Source organism: Rattus norvegicus, chromosome 9, assembly GCF_021556685.1.
Source record: "Rattus norvegicus strain SHRSP/BbbUtx chromosome 9, alternate assembly SHRSP_T2T, whole genome shotgun sequence".
Lineage (NCBI taxonomy): Eukaryota > Metazoa > Chordata > Mammalia > Rodentia > Muridae > Rattus > Rattus norvegicus.
In genome coordinates, this window is record NC_141542.1 from 18,403,138 (window position 1) to 18,426,142 (window position 23,005).

General features: G+C 41.4%; 2 protein-coding genes and 1 long non-coding RNA gene across 9 annotated transcripts in view; all 3 read right to left on the reverse strand.

The window, feature by feature from the left end:
* LOC148003384 (uncharacterized) overlaps positions 1-11,420 on the reverse strand; it is a 39,025-nt gene extending 27,605 nt beyond the window's left edge. For 3 of the 4 annotated variants that reach the window (XR_015629342.1, XR_015629341.1, XR_015629340.1), the window contains exon 1: positions 10,834-11,269. This is a non-coding gene — a long non-coding RNA (uncharacterized LOC148003384). Of the gene's footprint in view, positions 1-10,833; positions 11,270-11,342 lie in introns of those variants that run through there. The other variant, XR_015629344.1, reaches the window with a different exon arrangement.
* Positions 1-23,005, reverse strand: part of LOC134480518 (uncharacterized) — a 113,072-nt gene that overhangs the window by 27,605 nt on the left and 62,462 nt on the right. The window lies entirely within an intron of this gene.
* Positions 1-23,005, reverse strand: part of LOC134480513 (girdin-like) — a 77,992-nt gene that overhangs the window by 27,605 nt on the left and 27,382 nt on the right. The gene's annotated exons all lie outside the window — the stretch shown is intronic.

A 23,005-nucleotide genomic window follows, 5' to 3' on the forward strand; every position in this document is an offset into this window, starting at 1 on the left:
GTCATATCTATTAGTCAGCAGGGTGTTGGTTTTTCAGAAAGGTTACAGGTCATGACATTGGGTATCTTATCATCACACGTTATCATATGATTATTCATCTTGACCACCACATTTGTATTAGTCTTCTGAGGTGGCTGTGGATTTTCCATGAACCCAGTCATACTTAATGCTAACCATAATAATAACATCAATAATGGAGGGCTTCAAGGCCATTGCTCCCAACAGCATACCAAGTGTGTTTTTCTGTGATTGGATTACCTCACTGTGGATGATATTTTCGAGTTCTTTCCATTTGCCTATGAATTGAACGTAGTCATTGTTTTTGATAGCTGAGTATTACTCCATTGTGTAGATGTACCACATTTTTCAAATCCATTCCTCTGTTGAAGGGCATCTGGGTTCATTCCAGCTTCTGGCTATTATGAATAAGGCTGCTATGAACATAGTGGATCATATGTGTTTGTTTTATGTTGGAGCATCTATTGAGTATATGCCCAGGACAGGTATAGCTGTGTGCTCAGGTAGTGGAATGTCCAATTTTCTGAGGAACCTTCAGACTGATTTCCAGAGTGCTTGTACCAGTTTGCAATCCCAGCAACAATGGAGGAGTGTTCCTCTTTCTCCACATCCTCGCCAGCATCTGTTGTCACCTGAGTTTTTGATCTTAGCCATCCTGACTGGTGTGAGGTGGATTCTTAGGGTTGTTTTGATTTGCATTTCCCTGATGACTAAGGATGTTGAGCATTTCTTTATGTGCTTTTCAGCTGTTCGATATTCCTCAGCTGAGAATGTTTTCTTCAGCTCTGAACCCCATTTATTAACAGGGGTGTTTGGCTCTCTGTACTCTAACTTCTTGTGTTTTGTGTATACTTTGGATATTAGTCCTCTATCAGATGCAGGATTGGTCAAGATTTTTTCCCAATCTGTGGGTTGCCTTTTTGTCCTAATGACACTGTCCTTTGCCTTACAGAAGCTTTTCAGTTTTATGAGGGCCCATTTGTCGATTCTTGATCTTAAAGCATAAGCTATTGGTATTTTGTTCAGGAAATTTTCCTTAGTGCTCATGTCTTCGAGACTCTTCCCTACTTCTTATCCATTACTTTTAGTGTATCTGGTTTGATGTGGAGGTCCTTGATCCACTTGGACTTAAGCTTTGTACAGGGTAATAAGAATGGGTCAACTTACATTCTTCTACATGCTGACCTCCAGTTGAACCAGCACCACTTGTTAAAAATGCAATGTTTCTTCCATTGAATGATTTAACTCCTTTGTCAAAGATCAAATAACCATAGGGGTGTGGGTTCTTTTCTGTGTCTTCAATTATGTTCCACTGATCTGCCTGTCTGTATGCCAATACCATACAAACTATTGCTTTGTAATACTGCTTGAGGTCAGAGATGGTGATTCCCCCAGAAGTTCTTTTATTGTTGAGTATAGTTTTTGCTATCCTGGGTTTTATGGTATACCAAATGATGGCAAATTGCACTTTCTACCTTTATAAAGAATTGAGTAGGAATATTGATGGTGATGGCATTGAATCTGTAGATTGCTTTTGGCAAAATAGCCATTTTTTACCATATTCATCCTGCCAATCTATGAGCATGGGAGATCTTTCCATCTTCTGAGATCTTCTTCAATTTCTTCAGAGACTTGAAGTTCTTGTCATACAGATTTTTTACTTGCTTGGTTCAAGTAACAGCAAGTTATTTTATATTATTTGGGACTATTGTGAAGGCTGTCATTTCCCTAATTTCTTTCTCAGCCTGTTTACCCTTTGAGTAGAGGAAGACTACTGAATTGTTTGAGTTAATTTTATACTCAGACAGTTTGCTGAAGTTGTTGATCAAATTAAGTAGTTCCCTGGTGGAATTTTGGTGTTGCTTATGTAGACTATCATATCATCTTCAAATATTACTATTTTGACTTCATCCCTTCTAATTTTTTCCCTTTGACCTACTTTCATTGTTTGATTGCTATGGCTAGGACTTTAAGTACATATTGAAAAAGTAGGGAAAGAGTGGTCAGCCGTGTCTAGTCCCTGGTTTAGTGGGATTCCTTCAATTTTCTCAGTTTAGTTTGATGTTAGCTACTGGTTTCATGTATTTTGCATTTTCCTATATTTAGATATGGGCCTTTAATTCCTGATCTTTCCAGGACTTTATTAATGAAAGGGTAATGAATTTTGTCAAATGATTTCTCAGCATCTAATGAAATGATCATGTGTTTTTTTTTTCCTTTGAGTTTGTTTATATGGTGAATTTCGTTGATGGATTTCTGTATATTAAACCATCCCTGCATCCTTGCCATGAGGCCTACTTGATCATGATGGATGATCATTTGGATGTGTTCTTGGATTCAGTTTGCAAGAATTTTATTGAGCATTTTTGCATCAATATTCATAAAACAAACTGATCTGATTTTCTTTATCTTTGTTGTACCTTTGGGTGGTTTAGGTATAAGAGTAACTGTGGCTTCATAGAAGGAATTTGGTAATGCTCTGTCTGTTTGTATTTTGCGGAATAGTTTGGGCAGTATTGGTATGAAGTCTTCTATGAAGGTCTGATAGAATTCTGCACTAAATCCATCCTGGTCCTGGGAGATATTTAATAGCAGTTTCTATTTCTTTAGGAGTTATGGGGTTGTTTAATGGTTTATTTGTTCCTGATTTAACTGTGGTACCTGGTATCTGTATAGAAAATTGTCCATTTCCTTCATATTTTCCCGTTTTGTTGAATATATGTTTTTGTAGTAGGCTCTGATGATCTTTTTAATTTCTTCAGATTTTGTTGTATGTCTCCCTTTTATTTCTGATTTTATTAATTTGGATACACTCTCTGTGACCTCTGGTTAGTATGGCTAAGTGTTTATTTATCTTGTTGATTTTCTCAAAAAACAAGTTTCTGGGTTTGCTGATTCTTTTGATACTTAGTTTTGTTTCTTCTTGTTTGATTTCAGCCCTGAGTTTGATTATTTCCTGCCTTCTACCCCTCTAGGGTTTATTTAATTTTTTTTCTAGAGCTTTTAGGTGTGCCATCAAGCTGATGACGGATGCTCTCTCCTGTTTCTTTTTGCAGGCACTCAGAGCTGTGAGTTTTCCTCTTTGCACTGCTTTTATTGTGTCCCATAAGTTTGGGTATGTTGTATCTTCACTTTCATTAAGTTCTAAGAAGTCTTTAATTTCTTTCTTATGTCTCCAATGAACAAGTTGTTATTGACTTCAACTTCCATGTATAAGTGGGCTTTCTGTTCTATTTGTTGTTATTGATCAGCAGCCTTAGTCCGTGGTTTTTTGATAGGATGCATGGGATTACTTCTATCTTCCTGTACCTGTTGAGGCTTGTTTTGTGACCAAATATATGGTCAATTTTTGAATAGGTTCCATGAGATGCTGAGAAGAAGGTATATCCTTTCGTTTTAGTATGGAATGTTCTATAAATATATGTTAAATCCTTTTTTTCCTTAACTTCTGTTAGTCTTTCTATGTCTCTGTTTAATTTCTGTTCCCTTGATCTGTCCATTGATGAAAGTGGGGTGTTTAAATCTCCAACTATTATTGTTTGTGGTGCAATATATGATTTTTTTTGAGCTTTAGAAAGGTTTCTCATTGTTTAGGGACACAACTGCTATATACTTTACAAATATAGCAATAACCCAGAACATCCGCAGGAAGCCTGTGACCATTGGCCACATGAAGATGAATGTCTTTCAAAGTTCATCATGATTTTTGGTAAGATCTTCCGCATAATGGGTGGCTTGGCTTCCTATAAACATGGTCCAGTTGTCTAGAATCTCCTCCTTGGTTAGCATCTCATCCTTGTTTTTGTCTGACTCATATACCAGATGCCAGGACTCAGCCTGTGCATGGTCATAGTCCTGAGGGAGGATCCAATGGTGAATATCATCCTAATCCAGTTTCCCATCCTTGTTCAGATCTAGGAAATCATTGAACTGCTCCCCAGACAAAACCCAGTCTGTCATAGGGGAATTGTCCTCATGGGAAAAAGATGTCCAAAATGTACTCATCCTGGTCCACAAAACCATCCCCGTTCTTGTCGATATCCTCCAGGGTTTCCAGAACTACAATCTCCTTCATATGCTTTAAATCCTCTTAGTATAGAAAAGCAATGAACCCGTCCTGAGTAGCTGTCAGGTCACCATCAAGGCCTTAAACCTCCTCTCATTTCATCTCGTGGAGGCACCTTTTTTTTTTTTTTTTTTTTTTTTGGCTTTGAATCTTTTTATTGGATAATTTTAACTTACATTTTTTTGTTGTTTTCAGTTTTTTTTTAATTTATTTAATACTTAATAATAATTCTTTGGTTTCCCGGCAAACATCCCCCTCCCCCCTCCCCTTCCTTATGGGTGTTCCCCTCCCAACCCTCCCCCCATTGCCGCCCTCCCCCCAACAGTCTAGTTCACTGGGGGTTCAGTCTTAGCAGGACCCAGGGCTTCCCCTTCCACTGGTGCTCTTACTAGGATATTCATTGCTACCTATGGGGTCAGAGTCCAGGGTCAGTCCATGTATAGTCTTTAGGTAGTAGCTTAGTCCCTGGAAGGTCTGGTTGCTTGGCATTGTTGTACATATGGGGTCTCGAGCCCCTTCAAGCTCTTCCAGTTCTTTCTCTGATTCCTTCAACGGGGGTCCTATTCTCAGTTCAGTGGTTTGCTGCTGGCATTCGCCTCTGTATTTGCTGTATTCTGGCTGTGTCTCTCAGGAGCGATCTACATCCGGCTCCTGTCGGTCTGCACTTCTTTGTTTCATCCATCTTGTATAATTGGGTGGCTGTATATGTATGGGCCACATGTGGGGCACGCTCTGAATGGGAGTTCCTTCAGTCTCTGTTTTAATCTTTGCCTCTCTCTTCCCTGCCAAGGGTATTCTTGTTCCCCTTTTAGAGAAGGAGTGAAGCATTCACATTTTGATCATCCGTCTTGATTTTCATTTGTTCTAGGCATCTAGGGTAATTCAAGCATTTGGGCTAATAGCCACTTATTAGTGAGTGCATACCATGTATGTCTTTCTGTGATAGGGTTAGATCACTCAGGATGATATTTTCCAGTTCCAACCATTTGCCTACGAATTTCATAAAGCCGTTGTTTTTGATAGCTGAGTAATATTCCATTGTGTAGATGTACCACATTTTCTGTATCCATTCCTCTGTTGAAGGGCATCTGGGTTCTTTCCAGCTTCTGGCTATTATAAATAAGGCTGCGATGAACATAGTGGAGCACGTGTCTTTTTTATATGTTGGGGCATCTTTTGGGTATATGCCCAAGAGAGGTATAGCTGGATCCCCAGGCAGTTCAATGTCCAATTTTCTGAGGAACCTCCAGACTGATTTCCAGAATGGTTGTACCAGTCTGCAATCCCACCAACAATGGAGGAGTGTTCCTCTTTCTCCGCATCCTTGCCAGCATCTGCTGTCACCTGAGTTTTTGATCTTAGCCATTCTCACTGGTGTGAGGTGAAATCTCAGGGTTGTTTTGATTTGCATTTCCCTTATGACTAAAGATGTTGAACATTTCTTTAGGTATTTCTCAGCCATTCGGCATTCCTCAGCTGTGAATTCTTTGTTTAGCTCTGAACCCCATTTTTTAATAGGGTTATTTGTCTCCCTGCGGTCTAACTTCTTGAGTTCTTTGTATATTTTGGATATAAGGCCTCTATCTGTTGTAGGATTGGTAAAGATCTTTTCCCAATCTGTTGGTTGCCGTTTTGTCCTAACCACAGTGTCCTTTGCCTTACAGAAGCTTTGCAGTTTTATGAGATCCCATTTGTCGATTCTTGATCTTAGAGCATAAGCCATTGGTGTTTTGTTCAGGAAATTTTTTCCAGTGCCCATGTGTTCCAGATGCTTCCGTAGTTTTTCTTCTATTAGTTTGAGTGTATCAGGTTTGATGTGGAGGTCCTTGATCCACTTGGACTTAAGCTTTGTACAGGGTGATAAGCATGGATCAATCTGCATTCTTCTACATGTTGACCTCCAGTTGAACCAGCACCATTTGCTGAAAATGCTATCTTTTTTCCATTGGATGGTTTTGGCTCCTTTGTCAAAAATCAAGTGACCATAGGTGTGTGGGTTCATTTCTGGGTCTTCAATTCTATTCCATTGGTCTATCGGTCTGTCTCTGTACCAATACCATGCAGTTTTTATCACTATTGCTCTGTAATACTGCTTGAGTTCAGGGATAGTGATTCCCCTGGAGGCATCTTTTTAAAGTTGTGATGATCAGAGCTATCTTGGAATTCAGCAAGGTTTCCGAGGTAGTAGCCATAGGTGGCTGCTTGTATTCTTACCAGGAGATCTTTTCCTCTATGTTCCTATCATAATTCTTCCAGAGTTTAGCCACATTATGGTAGATGTATCTTTTCTGTACCTGTTTGACCCAAACTTTCAGGTCTTCAGAAGTAACAAGGCCGCCTCCATCACTGTCAATTGGATCAACAATTTTCCCCAGCCTCTCCTGCTCTCGTCCAGGCTTAGCTATCAAAGGTCTTGGAGTCCTCCTTGCCCAGGAAGACCTCATGATCGTACAGGAAGCTGTGCTTATTCCCTGGTGGCCACTCGCCCTGCTCTGAATCGGGACAAACCATGTGCTCCTTGCTCATCATGCTCTTGACCCTGAACACCAAAACCAGTGCCAGCAGCAGCCCATGGAGAGCCCCAGGCTGACATCTGGCACCAGAGTCGTGATCAAAGGGAGGTAGCAGGGAAGTAGGGGCTCAGAGCACCTTAGCCGCTGTCCATCCCCAGAGAGAGCTTTTGTTACATTTCAAATGTTATTCCTTTTCCTGGTATCCCATCCACAAAACCCCTTATAACATGCCTCCCCCTTCTACTATTAGGGTTTTACCACCCACCCAAACACCCAGGCCTACCTGCCTCCCTGTTCTGTTTTCCCCTACGCTGGGCCATCAAGCCTTGACAAGACTAAGGGCTTGTCCTCCCAATTGTACCCAAGAAGGCCATCCTATTCTACATATGCAGTTTTACTCATGGGTCTGTCCATGTGTACTCTTTGGATGGTGATTTCAGCCCTGGGAGCTATGGGTGTTTCTTATTGTTGTTCTTATGGGGCTGTAAAGCCCTTCAGCTCCCTCAATTCTTTCTCTTACTTCTCCATTGGGGACCCTGATCTCAGCTGAATTGTTGGCTGCAAGCATCTGCCTCTGTATTTATCATGCTCTTTACCCCACTCTTTTGAGCAGATCACCACAGAGCAACGAAGATGTATTGTCTTGGAGTGATGATCTGTAGACAAATAGATGATTTCTTAATTCCTAATGATGGTTCTATAAGAATTCCTAAAATTAGATTAGTAATGTTAAGCTTTTATAATAGGACTGCTATTATGTTTTATCTGGTAATCAAAATTGCATTGAACTCTCTTCTATTCTTAAAGTGTCATGAGTGAATGGCTTCTGCAATACCAAGCAGGCATCTACAAATTAGAGCCCATCCTAAGAGGGTGTAAACCAATTAACCAAAGTTCATAAAAAGAGAACTAATGATTTACTATAGATGCAAGGACTGAACATAAATAACTGACTGGATTTGCCTATAGGTAATTTCACTTATTCTTTTCTCATAAAAATTACAGCTTTTAACTCTCCATGAACGTGCAGAGCTAGTGACAGATGGTGACTGTTTATCCTGATGATTACTCTTCATGGATATGCATGTAAACATTCTCTGTCGTAAATTGATTATCCAACTTATGATTTGAATTCCTGTGCAAACTTGTGGTGAACTTTTCACCATGTGATGCTGTGTTCAGAAAGATATACAAATGCTGAGGACAAAGAGAGAGAAAGCTTTTTAGACAGAACTGAACAGAACAGAACAGAACAGAACAGAACAGAACTCAAGAAGAACTTAGAAGTAAAGGCATAGCGTTGAGAGTAAGGCATTGAGAGTAAGGAAATTATTGTGACATAGAGCAAGAGGAAAGGAGATCAGAAGAAGAGAGCAAGGAGAACCTTTTAAGCCAAACTTTATGGAGGCAAAACTTTGTAGAAACTTTTAGGAAAACTGAAGAACTTATAAATAAAGGTTAAAATCACTGCTCTTCAGCCTTCAGCCTGGCTCACTGGCTAGCCTCTGCTCTTCAGTCAGGCTCACTGGCTAGCTTCTACTCTTCAGTCAGGCTCACTGCCTAGCCTCTGCTCTTCAGTCAGGCTCACTGGCTAGCCTCTGCTCTTCAGTCAGGCTCACTGGCTAGCCTCTGCTCTTCAGTCAGGCTCACTGGCTAGACTCTGCTCTTCAGCCTGGCTCACTGGCCTATGGGGCCCTAGCACATTGCTTAACCATCTACTCATGACTGCCTGACCACGCTGACCACCTGACCGCCCTGACTTCTTAAAGTCGTCCTCTAGAAAGAGCACAAGAAACCAAAGAGAAACACCACAGAAAACTTTTCCCATGGGCTTTGCTTAAGATTAAGTACTTTCATTATTTCTTTAAAAAAGTGAAATATAATTTCTGCTATTCATATGGCCAAGAGAACTGTGCAGTAGTCATTGCTTTATGGAATTTGAGGCTAAATCAAAAGACTACTTATTCTATTACGATGTTATCTGTGTACTGTACGATGTATCTTTAGAAAACACAACACTAAATTCCTAAAGTCTAGATGTTTTAAGACATCACCTCATGGAGAAACTTAACAGCTTATCTATCTAGACTGGCCTCTTTTGCTATACTGCAGGTACAATCAATTTTCCACACTACTTCCATGATTTTCAAGAATGATTAAGAGAAAAATAAGTTGAACATAATGGCCAGAAAGGGGATTCTGTCAAGTTGTTGTATGTGGGACAAGATACCAAGCTATGAATGGTTAAGCCGAAAACCACCTGTTCCCGAAAGTAACAGAACTTACAGAAAATACATCCTTTCTTATCATTCCTCTGCCCTGATGGTCAGAGATTTATTGAGCACCTACTACAATCCTAGCCCTGTGCATCTAAGGGTGTAATGGTGAATAAAAAAATTAATAAAAAGCTTCATTATGGAATAAAGAGAAATGAAACATAACTTTGAAAGTCAGAATTCAATACAAGCAATATCACCATTTCTTTAACTGGTGATTTCTGAAAACTTCATCATTTTTTCCATGGGCTTCTACAGTAATGATACTCAGTCTCGATTTTGTAAGTCACAAAGAGGCAACTCACACTTCATTCTTGGCTCCCACAACTGTCAAAGGGAACAACACTGTCGCTGTCCATTGTGCTTCCCTATCAATCCTGCTATGGATGGTAATACATTCCAGTCTTTTTAATGTGTAAACAGGCCGCCACTTGAGGGGAAAGGTTATTAAAATTACCCAAACCGGTATATTCTCTAAAATTTTCACATAGCATTTTACTGATATAACAATGTAAATTCACCACAAATATTTAACCAATGAAAACAGAAATATTGAATAGCTCTGCAAATAGGATTGATAATCATATACACTTGAAAACAACTATCATGGAAACAAATGACGTAATAGGAGAAAAGATACATCACTAAAAGGTACAGAAGCAGCAAAAAAGACACTACATTTCTTGGTTTAAAAGTTAGGTGATACACTTGATCTTTAAAGACAGGCAATGTACTTGATCTTTAAGCCCTGTCCACATAGAAACTGCAGTAGATGACAATCTTTTGTAAGATTTATTTATTTATATGTGAGACAATGCAGCTGTCTTCAGACACACCAGAAGAGGGCATCAGTACTCATTACAGATGGTTGTGAGCCACCATGTGGTTGCTGGCATTTGAACTCAGGACCTCTGGAAGAACACTTGGTGCTCTTACCCACTGAGCCATCTCTGCAGCCCTCACAATGGCCTCTTACACAGCATCACAGTGGTCTATTTCACTAGATGGCTCCAGGGTGATAACAGAGAAACTTTCACAGTTCCTGAGCACTTCTGAGTTCAAACACCACCAGTGCCCACTCTGTGCTGTTGGCACATTCTGACCTTCTCCTAACGGTTGTCAGCCACAAAAGGGACGGGTTAGCCCCAGACAGCATTCACTGCCCAATCCTAAAAACCCCCTCGATTCTGAAAAAGCCACATTCCATGCTTGCTCCATATTTGAGGAAGCCAAATAGTTGATCTGGCTCAAGGCTCTACTTTTCTTAGCTCATCAACTTTCTTTTTCCACTTCTTGTCACAAGAAGTATTTTTTTTATGCTGCAACTACACTGCAGTGTTTGAAGGAAACCACCATCAACTCTGGGTGTCACCTCTTGAAATTTAAAATTCACAAAACAATTCATGGCTTTCTAATCAGCACCATGGAAAAGAAACAAAAACAAGCAAAACCATCCAAAGGAACTTGCTGATCTGGAGGTCTGCTCATAGCAGGCAGGAAAGAATTAAATTATGCAGAACTGTAATCTCTCAGAGCTTTGGAGGCTAAAAAAGAGGAAATCTGTGTTTATGTTCCCTTTCTCCGAGCAATTGAAGGAGGGTATTTTACATCCTCCAAATACAATCTCTTGCAAGGGGCAACCAATTTCAAAGTAGATCAGAAGAAATCTATTAAATAATACATTCATTGCCTGAGGTTTTAAGAAAATATTTTCCCAGGATCCCCGTCCATTAACAGCACACTCCAGATTACCTCTCCATTCTTTCCCAATGCCTTGGGCTTTCCAATCCCTACTTCAGCTCTCCATACATCCCTGAACCCTCCCTTCCCCTACCCAATGGGCTCACTTTGCATTGCCTCCTTCTGCCACTGCTTTCCCAGGGCTGGGGGAAGGGGAGGGAGGGGAGGAGAGGGGGCGGGGCCAGAACCAGCCAAGGACAGACGCGGGTCTCCTACCTACCTTGATTCTGTTGCTCTGGCGGTGCAGCCCGCCCTGCTTGCTGCTTGCTGTCCCTGGGGACCAGACCGGAGGTCGGGCTAGGGTCAGCGCGAGCTCCACGCCTCGAGGTCCCCTGGCCTGGGCTTCGTTCCTGGACACTGAGAGGCTGCAGTCTCCGTTGGAAACACCGCCGCTGTCTTAGCGCGCCCTCCCGTGGCCGAGGTGACCCCAAGGTCGCTAAGGCCCGCTTCCCTGGTCTCTTCTTCTGCTTTTTCTTTTCATTTTTTTCTTTTCTCTTTTTGTTCGCGATGTGGCGCCTGCGAAGAGCTCGTCTACAGGAAGGAGGACATCGTGCAGGCAGAATCACCTCTGGGCCCTGCCGGGGTCAGAGAGGGAGAGAGAGGAGTCAGCTTGGGCGGCGGCGCCCCGGCTGCCGGCACCTGCGGAAGGAAAACTCGCCCAGGCACACGCGCTGCTGCGTGCGCCAAATATAACGCGGGCGCCCGGAACCCCTCAGGCCCCGCGCTCACCCACGAGCTCCGCGTGCCCTGAGGCCGGGCTCGGGCGCGGTCGAATGGCGGGGTGGGAAGGACACGTGTGCCCACTCCGTGGTGCAGGCAACACGCGGAAGTGCGAAACGCGGAGGCGCCTGGTGTGGAGCTCCGGGATGAGCCCAAGCCCGTCAGTCCCTCTCAGGGCTCTGAGGAGGCCCAGGGCTTCTTCTGAGGCCCCCAGGCCCACCGTGACCTAACCGCGGCCAAAGCCTCCAGATCTTCCAGCTGCCCCAGGCTGGAGGCTTGGGCATGGCGATTGTAGTTGCCACTCTCCTAGGCCGGCTCAGCAGGGCGCAAGCCACCACCTGCTGTCCTCACCTGAAGGCATCCTGACCTGGCTGTAAGCCCACATCCAGCAGGGGAGCCTCAGGGCACCGGGCCATGGTCTTGGCTCTGCACCTTGTTGCCAGCCCCTCACACATATGGCAGCATCACACATATGGCTCCTTCTACCAACCGCCACCAATTACCATTTGGACATTCCATCACAGTGTTCTCAAGAAGAAAGATGCAAACAAACACAAAAAGAATGAAATTTAAAATCTTTTTTATCAGGCTGGAGAGATGGCTTGGTGGTTAAGAGCGCTGCTTCTCCATTGCTCCCAAGTTCAATTCCCAGCAACCAAATGGTGACCCACAACTATCTGTAGTGGGACCCAATGCCCTCTTCTGTCTGAAGCTCTCTTCTGACAGGCAGGCACACTTGCAAACAGAGTGCTCATGTACATAAATAAATACATCTTTAAAAATAAAACCTTCTAATCAAGTTAATGTATGTACATCTAGAAGCTAGAAAAAGGTCACAGCAATATTAAAAATAATTCAGAAATGGTAAAGGGATGTACGAGAGTCACAAAATTCACTGGGCAAGATGGTGTATGCCTGGAATCCCAACACTCACAAGGCTGAGGTAGGTGGATTGCCTTGAGTTCAAGGCTAGCCTAGACTAAAGTGTGAGACCTTGTATTAGAAAACGAAACAATTGGGGAGGGGATGGAGAGAGAGACAGAGAGACAGAGAGACAGAAGAGACAGAGAGACAGAGAGAGACAGAGAGGGAGACAGAGACAGAGAGAGACCTCGATGTCATTTCCTGCACTGATGACAAGCTACTGAAGAATGTCAATGTCTCCTACCAAACACTGAGATAATGCTAATGATAGAATGGGTTTCTTATTAAGATATCATAAACTGTAGATGGAAAAGTAAAGGAATGTATAATAAATAAAAGAGAAATCCTGAATTTGGAAAGCCTAATTTAGAAGACTGTATAAGTTTAAGTCATAGGGGAGGGGATGAGACGATGTGGGGGAGAGAATAATCAGAATAAATTATATATGTGTATGAAAATGTTAACTAAAAGCAACCAATGAAAAGAGAAAAGCAGGTTTATTTTATGATGAAATTGAGTTCCCATATGACACTATATAACATTTTGGATTATATGAATTATCTGCAATAAAAAATCAATTGTTATTAAAGATGTGGTTGTGTTCATATTAATTTCAAGTGTTTTAAATTCTTCTTTTATTTGCTTATTCATTGATTGATTTTTTTTTAAGATAGGGTTTTCCTATGTAGACCAGGTTGACTCAAAAAAGAGATCCACCTGCTTATGCCTCCAAAGAGTTAGGATCAAAAGTATATGCACACACATGAAATTTACATTCTTAAAGTCATAAAAAATAACAGCTATCAACTTGGTACAATTATTGAACAGTGATCAAGTGAATAGAAATATCAGAAACACATGTAAGGCATTAGGTTACTGTTGTTAAATGGATCTTGAGCAGCATATATAATTCAAATCATCCAGGAGATACATTGTAAAAAAAAACATGAAACTGGGTAAAGATGATTTAAATCTTTTTAATCTATTAAAAATTTTAAAGTGCATTCGATATGAAAGCTCTAAGTGATATACTTCACACTTTTGCTTATATACCATCTTCAATTTTATGTGCATTCTGCAAATATTGTCCATGTTTATTCAGGCTCTTATTATTTCCCCATGACTGATAACATTCACAGAAATCATATTGAGCAAACTGTATATGTTGACGTATAATAGAATTGTATTCTACACAGTATAGCATAGAAATATGTATACATAACTTCCCATATGTGTGTATATACATATGTAAATGGCTCAAGAAAATGAGTATCACTTTATCATTGTGGTATTATTGTCATCAAAATACTGAGAACATTGAAATGGCATCAAATAGTGACCAGATCGGCAAAAAAATCCACAAAATAAAACTCTTATAAAGAATCTAACAATACTAGCAAAAGATGCAAAAATATTAAAGTCTCAATGAAATAAAAAGCCCAGATGAAATATTGTATAATATTTTCTCAACTCTAGGATAATATATTTTTGTAAAACTATCAATAAAAGGCCGGAATTTTGAAGAAATCAAAAGTAGTACAGTATAATTATGCAGTGGTCAATATTGATGCATACCATTTTACATAACTGCATAAACTGTCTTTCTTTTGTTCCGTGGTCTACCGTCGAACTCGGATAGATTTATGGGGAACCATTACATTGTAGACTTAAACTGGATTAATTTGTGGGTGAGTAAGTCATGTTTTGGTAAAGTTGCTTTAAAAATAAACCTTCTGATATTAGTATGGCAAATAATTCTCCCTGAAGGAAAAACCAGATACCAAGAACCTAGACCACTGCTGTCCAGGAGAAATTTCTAGATGATAGAAATATTCTATATCTGCTGTGTTTCTTGCTATGGATTCTGGCTGGCTGTTTGCCTCCTGGTTTGCCTGCTGTGACTAAAGAGGCAGATTTTAGTTCTAAGTTTAGTTCATCTCAAATAGCCATGTGTGACCAGTGGGTGCCATTTGGACAGTGTAGCCACAGAAAACTGAAGCAGTGTAACCAAAGACTCACCTAGGAGTCAGTTGACCTCCTAGAAGTGACTTGGGAAAACGTTGGCAATGATAGCCTCTTGGGGAGCTCACCTTCACCAAAAGCAAACTGTGAATCCTTTACTCTTCTGCAATAGTCAGAATGTAACTGGTCTCACACCCACCCCAACCCTCACCAAAGACACTTGAGAGGGAGCTGAACCCACTGTGTGCTTTAGATTTCAGTTTAGAAAGCACTTCCTTCAAAGTGGAGCAGACTTAGATTGCCAAGTCCTTTGCCTGGCTCCAGGGACTTGGGCCTGTCCAGGGGTGAGGAGGAAATGAAGAATGACATTGGACACACATACATGGGGAAGGCTGGGTCCGTGGGCTGGAGAAATGCAGCATCCCAGAAGCTCAGCATGTTTATTATATAGAGCTGGCCAGGAAGCAGGGCTGTTGCACAGGGCAGCAAGGAGGTGGGCATTGCATGCAGATAAACAAGAAGGGGAGGACTATGCATATGTAACTGACAAGGGGCAGATTTAGCTAATCTCAGTAGGAGCAGTCTCTGTAGGGAGCAGTCTTCAAGCTGTAAATATCCAGATGGGACCAGGGAGAAAGGTAGAGTAGACTTTTTCTGCACACACTATCAACGCCATCCTGACAAGGCGTTGTCATGTCTCTGAGCCTCAAGGGGAATGGGGGCCTTTGCCTTTTCCCCATGGATAAATGGCTTTGGGTCCAAGGCATGGTCATATCATGTTTACAACACACATCCACTTAGGGCTGTACTTCCTCAGGGCTTCCTCTGCTCCCACAGTGAGATCTCAAAAGAAAAACAGAAACCAAACAAAGAAAAAATGTGCTCAGTGAACTGGTTAATTCCCTTAACTGTACAGATCCAGTGTCCTAAGTCTAGGACTTCCTCCAAGGCTACAGAAAATCCTGTGGACCTAAAATAAGCAAAAAACAAACAAACAAACAAAAAGAAAACCAAAAACAAAACCAAAAACCAAACAAAGACCCTTGCGCCCCCCCCCCCAAAAATGAATGGGAGAAAAAATTAAGGTTTTCATAAAAATTGTTTAAGAAAAACACACGGGAATTTACTTAATAGAGTTAGTGTGCTGAGATGTGAGGCCCACTCACATCATGCAGCATTTGGAAGTCTCAGACAACTTAACAGAAGAGGACTCCTAATTATTCTTTGTGACCACTCTCCACATACTACTCACAGCTTAATACTAACCTTCATAATTGAGTTGGGGACAGTATTCACCATAGCAGATAATTGAAGCATTAGTGCACACAGACACAGACACTCACACACTCATACACACACTCACACACAGACACACACACAAAACACACACACTCACACGCATACACACACACTCACACATGCATACACAGTCACACACAGACACACACAGACACACAGACACTCAGACACACAAGTACACACACATACACACACACTCACACATACACACAAAACACAAAACACATACAAAACACACACACTCAGGAGCACACACAAGAGAAATGTATATTCTATGAAGTTTCTTGGCATATTTTTATTTGTAATCCTCAATGCTTTAGTATTCTTGGTTTTGCTTAAAGGGGGGAAAAGTCAGGCTTCATTTTCCCCCTTTTGAAATGACAGATATCTGTGTGTTAAACATACTCTGATGGCTGTCCAGGCTGCCTCAGCCTATTTGACAGCATCCAGGTCACCTTGGTCAGGACACTGGTTGCTCTTCTTATTGGCAACTGGTTTGCATCACAAGAGTTTTCCACATCCTTACCAATATTAGAAGTTTGGTGACACAAGCAGCTTGAGAAACAGTAAAATTATTGTGGTTTTGCCTTTCTGGAGGACATTAAAATTTACATGTTTTGCATATCACTTTTTTTTCTTAGCATTTAGTCCTGCTTTAGCACTGTTCAAATGTGGCCATGCAGCCAGCATCCCTTTGCTCCAGGCTCTCAGCACCCCATTCCCGTCACTGATCTGATGCATACTTGGTCCCAGAGATGGACAGCAGAGGGATTTGACACACAGCATCCACTCTGCTCCACTGCTTTGCTTTTTGTAAATTCTTTACAATGGCTAGTTCTTGATTTATTATTCCTACGAACATGACTTGTCTTGATATTTTGAGATAGGATCTTATTATGCAGCCCAGGCTGGCCTTGATTTCCCAATTCTCTGGCGTTAGTCTTCCACCATTCCCTGATTCTCAATTTGTTATTAGAGGTAGTTGTATGGCCCCATTTCCAAATCAAATGTTCTTCTGGCTTTATGACTTTGCCCTTTCCACATACTTTTATTAATTATGCAGAGTAGATGGTGTTAAATGTTTAAATACTAGATATATTAACTCATCAGTCCCCAAGACAACTCTGTGAATTAAACACTCATTATCATCCTCACTGTGCAGATAAGGGAATTGAGTCACACAAGGTAAAATAACTTCTCCTCAGTTGAACATCTAACAGGTGTGAGAGCCAAGCTATGAGTCCAACTACAAAGTAGATTGGCCTATAATGGGTTGGCCTGTGGTGCTGTATATTCAAATGCTAAATTCTGTACCCTAAGGTCTGGTTGCTTCAAACAAGGAGACCCTCATGTATACCAGATTTTTTTTTTCTCGTCCTAAGTTATCCCTGATTGGTTAATAAAATCCCTACAACATGGGCTGGGCAGAAGAGAGGGTACAGAGCAAGGTTTCCCTCGGCCTGGGGGCTCAGGCAGGGTCCACAAGGAGAGGGAAAAGACATGGAGGAGAAGGAAGGAGACACCACTCCATAGGGTAGGTGGATCGTGAGTGTATTACCACGAGGGGCAGCCTGTCAGAACAGGAGTGGCCCAGGCAGAGCATGGCAAGCAATACCTCGGGGTTATGGACAGGGAAGCAGAAAAAATAGCACAGAGGGTTGATGTCTGCCCAGCTCTAGTACTTTAAGGCTTATTCTAAATCTAAAAGTTTTGTGTCTTTTATTTGGGAACTAAATGATCTACGGTGGGGGAGAAACCCCCTAATAATATTTACTGTAGCAATGGCCACTCAATTATTGTGGTATTTTAAATATAACACACATTGATTTTCACAATTCAGATGCAAGGCTTTTTATGTTTCCAATGTGACTGTACACCTGAGGTCATGTCTAGGTATAGAGACAGAACATGGCAGAAATACCTAGGACATTTTAAGGTCATCACACTGACCACATGAAAGCCACAGGCTATACAGACTATGATGGATGAGTAGAAGGCTTAGTGCTCTCTGGGAGTCCCCTTGCCTAGTCTTGGCATAAGACTTCCAGTAAGCCAAGACCATATTCCTCTTTCATTTCTCAAGGAGCCAGGGGTAGACCCACATATATGATTTCTTTGCCTGCAGGGTTTTTTTTTTTCCAAGCGCTGCCCTGTTTGAGGACTTGGCAAAGGTAAGCACCATCAGAGGAAGGCCAGCATATTAATTCTGTATAACTCTGCTGTGACAGCATGTACCTATCAAGTACTGGAAGCCTTGCTGGAAATATTAATCAACCTCTAGGATCAAAAGGAAACAACCCGAGGGCCATATGGCTGTAAAGCAAGTCTGAAACCATAGCCCAGTATGGAAGTTCAGCCTTGGATCTTACATCAAACAGCTATAGCATCCAAAACAAAAACGAAACTGAAATGTCAAGGTGACTGGTAATGACCCCATGGCAAGGATATCTAAGTCATGTGGAAAGATCCCAGTGCAAAGACACATGTCCACGAAGCTTTCACCAAGAATCCCTATTCTGTGTTCTACAACATTATATATATACACACACAAAAAATACTCATTATGGTCAGCTATGGGGATTGATTCTCTGGGAATCTGACTTTGAGATTGACATAGATGTATAAAGGTGTTTGACAAGTGCTCTTGGGGACCAAGGCTGTGACAAAGAGGAGAGAAGAGGATGGGGCGGAGAGCACTCTGGCTCTAATGCAGTCACAAGGGTATGCAGGCAGCCCTGTGTGGGGCTCAGGAGCTGGCCTGACCCTGAAGTCTTAGCCTGCACTGGAACAAGCAGGAGGCCTGGCTTTAAGTCTCCATTGGCTAAGGACGAGTTTCCTGGTCAGAACCCAGTTACCACATTGTAACCACATAGCCATCCCTTCTCCATTATCATTCTTCCTGAATTTCCAAGTCCTATCGTGAGGATATTTGGGGCTCCACTCTGATCTTTTACTCATAGCAAACATAAAAATCAGGTGGATGGGCATGGAGTGGAATGGCCTAAGGTTAGGCTAAACCTCAATTTTAATGGGTCCATAAGTTCAGGAGGGAGTCCATTGGCATTGTCATCTGTGGCTTCTGTGTTCTTATCCCGGGTGAGCTGAGTCTGTGATACGATGCCACCTCACCTCACAGATATCAGGGTGAAAATCATGTATGACTTTTCTGGGAAGAACTCTGCCTTTTCCTACCATCTGGAGTTATACAACATCTCTATGCACAGCTCAGAAGAGAGGGGTGGAGATTGTGGAGGCCTTAGAAGTTGAGGATCTTTTCTGATATAGGCACATATTTTTTCCTATGTAATTTTTCCCTTGCTCTTTCCCTAATGATGGCTGACTTCATTCCTGGCCTGAAGTAAACTGGATTCCAAGGTTTTGGATTAGAGAAGCCCCCATTTTTGAGATGACAGGTCCAGCAAGGGATCCCACTGCATATAGGTTCCTATTCCCAAGGAAGTTGTTGCTGCAGAATCACAGCATGGGGGCAGCAGCACAGGATATCTCCCAGCTTTCTCTCCTGCACCTGCTGCAACTGTAATAAGGCTGTTTCTTTGTTTGTTTGTTTGCTTTTTATTGGAAATACCTTAAAGCTGGTCAGAGTTAATACATGCCTTTAATACCAGCACCCACAATGTATTATTGATTTTGCTTTTGTTTTTGTTTTATTTCATTTCATAATTTCTGTAATTGTTGTTAGGATTCTTATTGTTTTCTTTGGTAATTCCCTCTAGCTCTTCAATTTGTATATAGAATGTAAAGCCATGCTCTGCATGGTCCTCTTATTCATGTTAAGGATTTTATTCTTATCATCAATGCCACAGATGAACACAATATTTACATTCAAATCAGGGAAACAGGCATAAAGAAGAGAGGTATGTTGTTTGGTGTCAGGTAAGCAGGCAATCAGGAGTGTAGGATGGCTTCCCAATGTTTTGTATTAGGTAAGCTTCTGTTATTGAGATTAAAGGCCTCTGCTGAAACCTTCAGTTGAGTAACAGAGAGCCTGTAAAGACTGAAAGAATGGTTGCACCTTGAAGGTGAAGGCTGGCCCTTCAGTGCCTCTGCAGCCAGAGGCAGAGTAATTTTGGGAACACAAGAGCACTTGGCCAGAGATCATAGGGGACTGCATTTTGGTTGAGCCCTGAGACCTGGATGAGCAGAGGCTTCCACAGTTTTGAAAAGGGAAGCAGAGTCACATAGATGCGAGGGAACAATGGATCTGTGATCTGCATGTTATCCACTTCATTAATCTTTGCAGTGTACATCATATATGTAAACAACAAGGGCATCCTACTTTATCACATCTAGTCTCTCTAGATATAAAGCATGTGCAAGTGTAAACACAGTAGAGTTAGTTCAGCAATACATTGTGTCCCATTTTGTTAAAGAACTTTATTTTATTTCTATTTATATATTTTTTCTTTTTCACTTTACGTTCTGCTCACTGACTACTGATAATTATTCTCTCCCACAATCCTTCCCCAATTCTCCTGGCACAGTCTTCTCTGAGTGTATGAGGGCCAACTGTCTCAGTACCTCCCGTCTTTTACCAAAGCCTTACCTGGGGGCATTGTTGAGGATGCTGGTTTTGAATGCCTTGGACTTGGCTTTCTTCATGCTCCAGTTTGCTGGCTTTGAGAAGTTTGTGAAGAACTGTCTGTGAACTTGGTACTTCATCCAGATGGTACACAAGAGGTAGTGGTTTTCTTAATATTTTTGAGAGAATATTTCAATCAAACCTCTCCTACTAATATCCTAACAATGACAAAGGTAATGGGAGGCTACACATCTATTTCATTAGTTTTCAGTTCTTCTCAGACCAGCAGTGTAGAAGCCCACAAAGCTGGCAAAGTGAAGTGAGGTCACGCAGGGGTCCTAAGAGCACAGTCCTACTTTCTTAGAGTAACTCCTAGGGACTTACCACATCCATACACCCATAGCTCCATATGCACTGGACCCCAGCGAAGTGCTCAACATTCATTGCTTTTGTCACTCAGTTTGCCACAAATGTTAGAAATCTGAAAAGTTCAGCAAATTTGAAGGTGTGAGTAACTCCCAGTGACTGGAGTAAGCTCAAACAGTCTGTGACAACGAAGAAATGATTAAGTATCCAAGAGAGAAGACCCTCACCAGGATCGTAGTCCTATTCCAGTAAGAAAATTTAATAATAAGGCTTCAGGTGAAAAGATAAATTAGGAGGTCTAGGCCAAATATTTTGTCCTCTGCCCTCAGGGTTGCAGCCATTCTGTCAGACTTTCCTGGCCTCTGTCACAGGATCAGAATTCTCACCTGGAAGCAGGAATATCTGGAAGGCACATAATACATATCCACAGACGACTCTTTGGGTACAAACTGACAGGCAACTTCAAGGCTTAAAGTCATTCTCTCTCTCTCTCTCTCTCTCTCTCTCTCTCTCTCTCTCTCTCTCTCTCTCTCAGCTTGAGGCTGCACACACTCTGCATTCTTTTGTGCACTCTGCCTTTTTTATTGCAGTTTTCTTTTCTCAAACTCCCACAATCATGCACACATCTTTTCATTATCCTTTCACGCATACACACACTCTTCATACACACCTCACACATATCTCACACACACCACATGCACTCTCCTGTCACTCACACCCACACTCTTCATACACACCTCATATATATCTCACACACCACATGTACTCTCCTGTCACGCACACACACACTCTTCATACACAACTCATACATATCTCACACACACCACATGCACTCTCCTGTCACTCACACACACAATCTTCATACACACCTCACATTCTCTCCTCACTCATTCTCACATGCTCTCCTCATGCTCTCTCCCTGGCTCTCACATTTGTTCTCAGACTCGCTCTCTCATTAGCTCCCTCATTCACTCTTCACATTCTCTCTCCACTCACTCTTCACATGCTCTTCTCATGCTCTCTCATTCGCTCTCACATTTGTTCTTACATTTGCTCTGTCATTTACTGTCTCATTCACTAGCTCATGTTCTCTCTCATTTACTCTTCACATGTTCCGTAGCCTTTCTCTTGCCCCAGTCCTTTATTAATAATCCAAAAGCAGGTAGAAAAAAGACATTGTGTAATCATTGCCAAATCAAATGCAAAGAATGACTACATCTCACCAAGAACTAAGAATTACAACTGTTCTCCAAAGTTTCAGGCTTCCCCCAATACCCAGACCTGTGGCCAATATAATAATAATAATTGTAAACTTATCATTATTTAAACTTTAACTGTTTACTTTTATACTTCAGAGACCAAATAATAATTGTAAACTTATCATTATTTAAACTTTAACTCTTTACTTTTATACTTCAGAGTCCAAAGCTCCGAGATCAGCTAATTGCATTTTCCTGTGACACTCTAATGATAAATGACATAGGCAAAACTGCCAGGCAGTGGCCAGAAAGAATCAAGGTAACCCTTAGCACACTAATTCCACTAGCGTTCTGTTCTTTGCACACAATGACTCTCATAAGGGTTCCAGTAGTTAGACTTAGTTTACTAGTATATTATTTTATATATTCTATACTTCCTTAACTAGTCTATAATATTATGTAAAACTTACTTCATAACTTCAATAACTCTTTCCTTTCTTGGGGTCCCAATGTTGGCTCTAATTCATTTTCTCTTATTTTCTTCAAGCTGTCTTTGCAAGTCAAACCCTAATCTGGAACTACAATTCTGCAGTTATTACATTTTTTCCAAGATGAGAACACACAGTATCCACCTGGGCCACTAGGGCTGTGCTGTGCTGTGCCCCTATGCATCAATTTCCAATTGTCTAAGAATCATAACATCAAGGAACATCTAGTTTCACAGAATTCACCAGAGCAGAAGGAGAAAGAAGTAGGAAAGTCAGATATAATACAATAATTGTGCACACCAAGGCCAACTGATAGGCAGTCACACACAAATGAAATCTATACAGCCGTTGTCCAGGGCTAAGGTTTGGAGAAATGGAAACAACCAGTTTTTACAAAAAGCTACTGCAGGCTACTGAGATGTCTCCATTGTATGTTGTCCCCAGCATTAGCCAGAACTCAGACAACAAAGGGAGGTCAAAAGGATACAGATGGGAAAGGAAGAAGTCAAAATATCACTGTTGCAGAGGATAGGGTAGTATACATGGGACACCCCAAAAGTTACAACAGAGAACTCCTAAGCCTGTTAAACAACTTCAGCAAAGTGGCTGGGTATAAAATTAACTCAAACAAATCAGTAGCCTTCCTCTACACAAAAGATAAACAAGCTGAGAAAGAAATTAGGGAAATGACACCTTTCATAACAGTCCCAAATCATATAAAAATACCTCAGTGTGACTTTTATCAAACAAGTGAAAGATCTGTGTGACAAGAACTTCATGATATGAAGAAAGAAATTGAAGAAGATCTCAGAAAATGGAAAGATCTCCCATTCTCGTGGGTTGGCAGTATGAAGATAGTAAAAATGGCCATTTTCCCAAAGTGACCTACAGTTG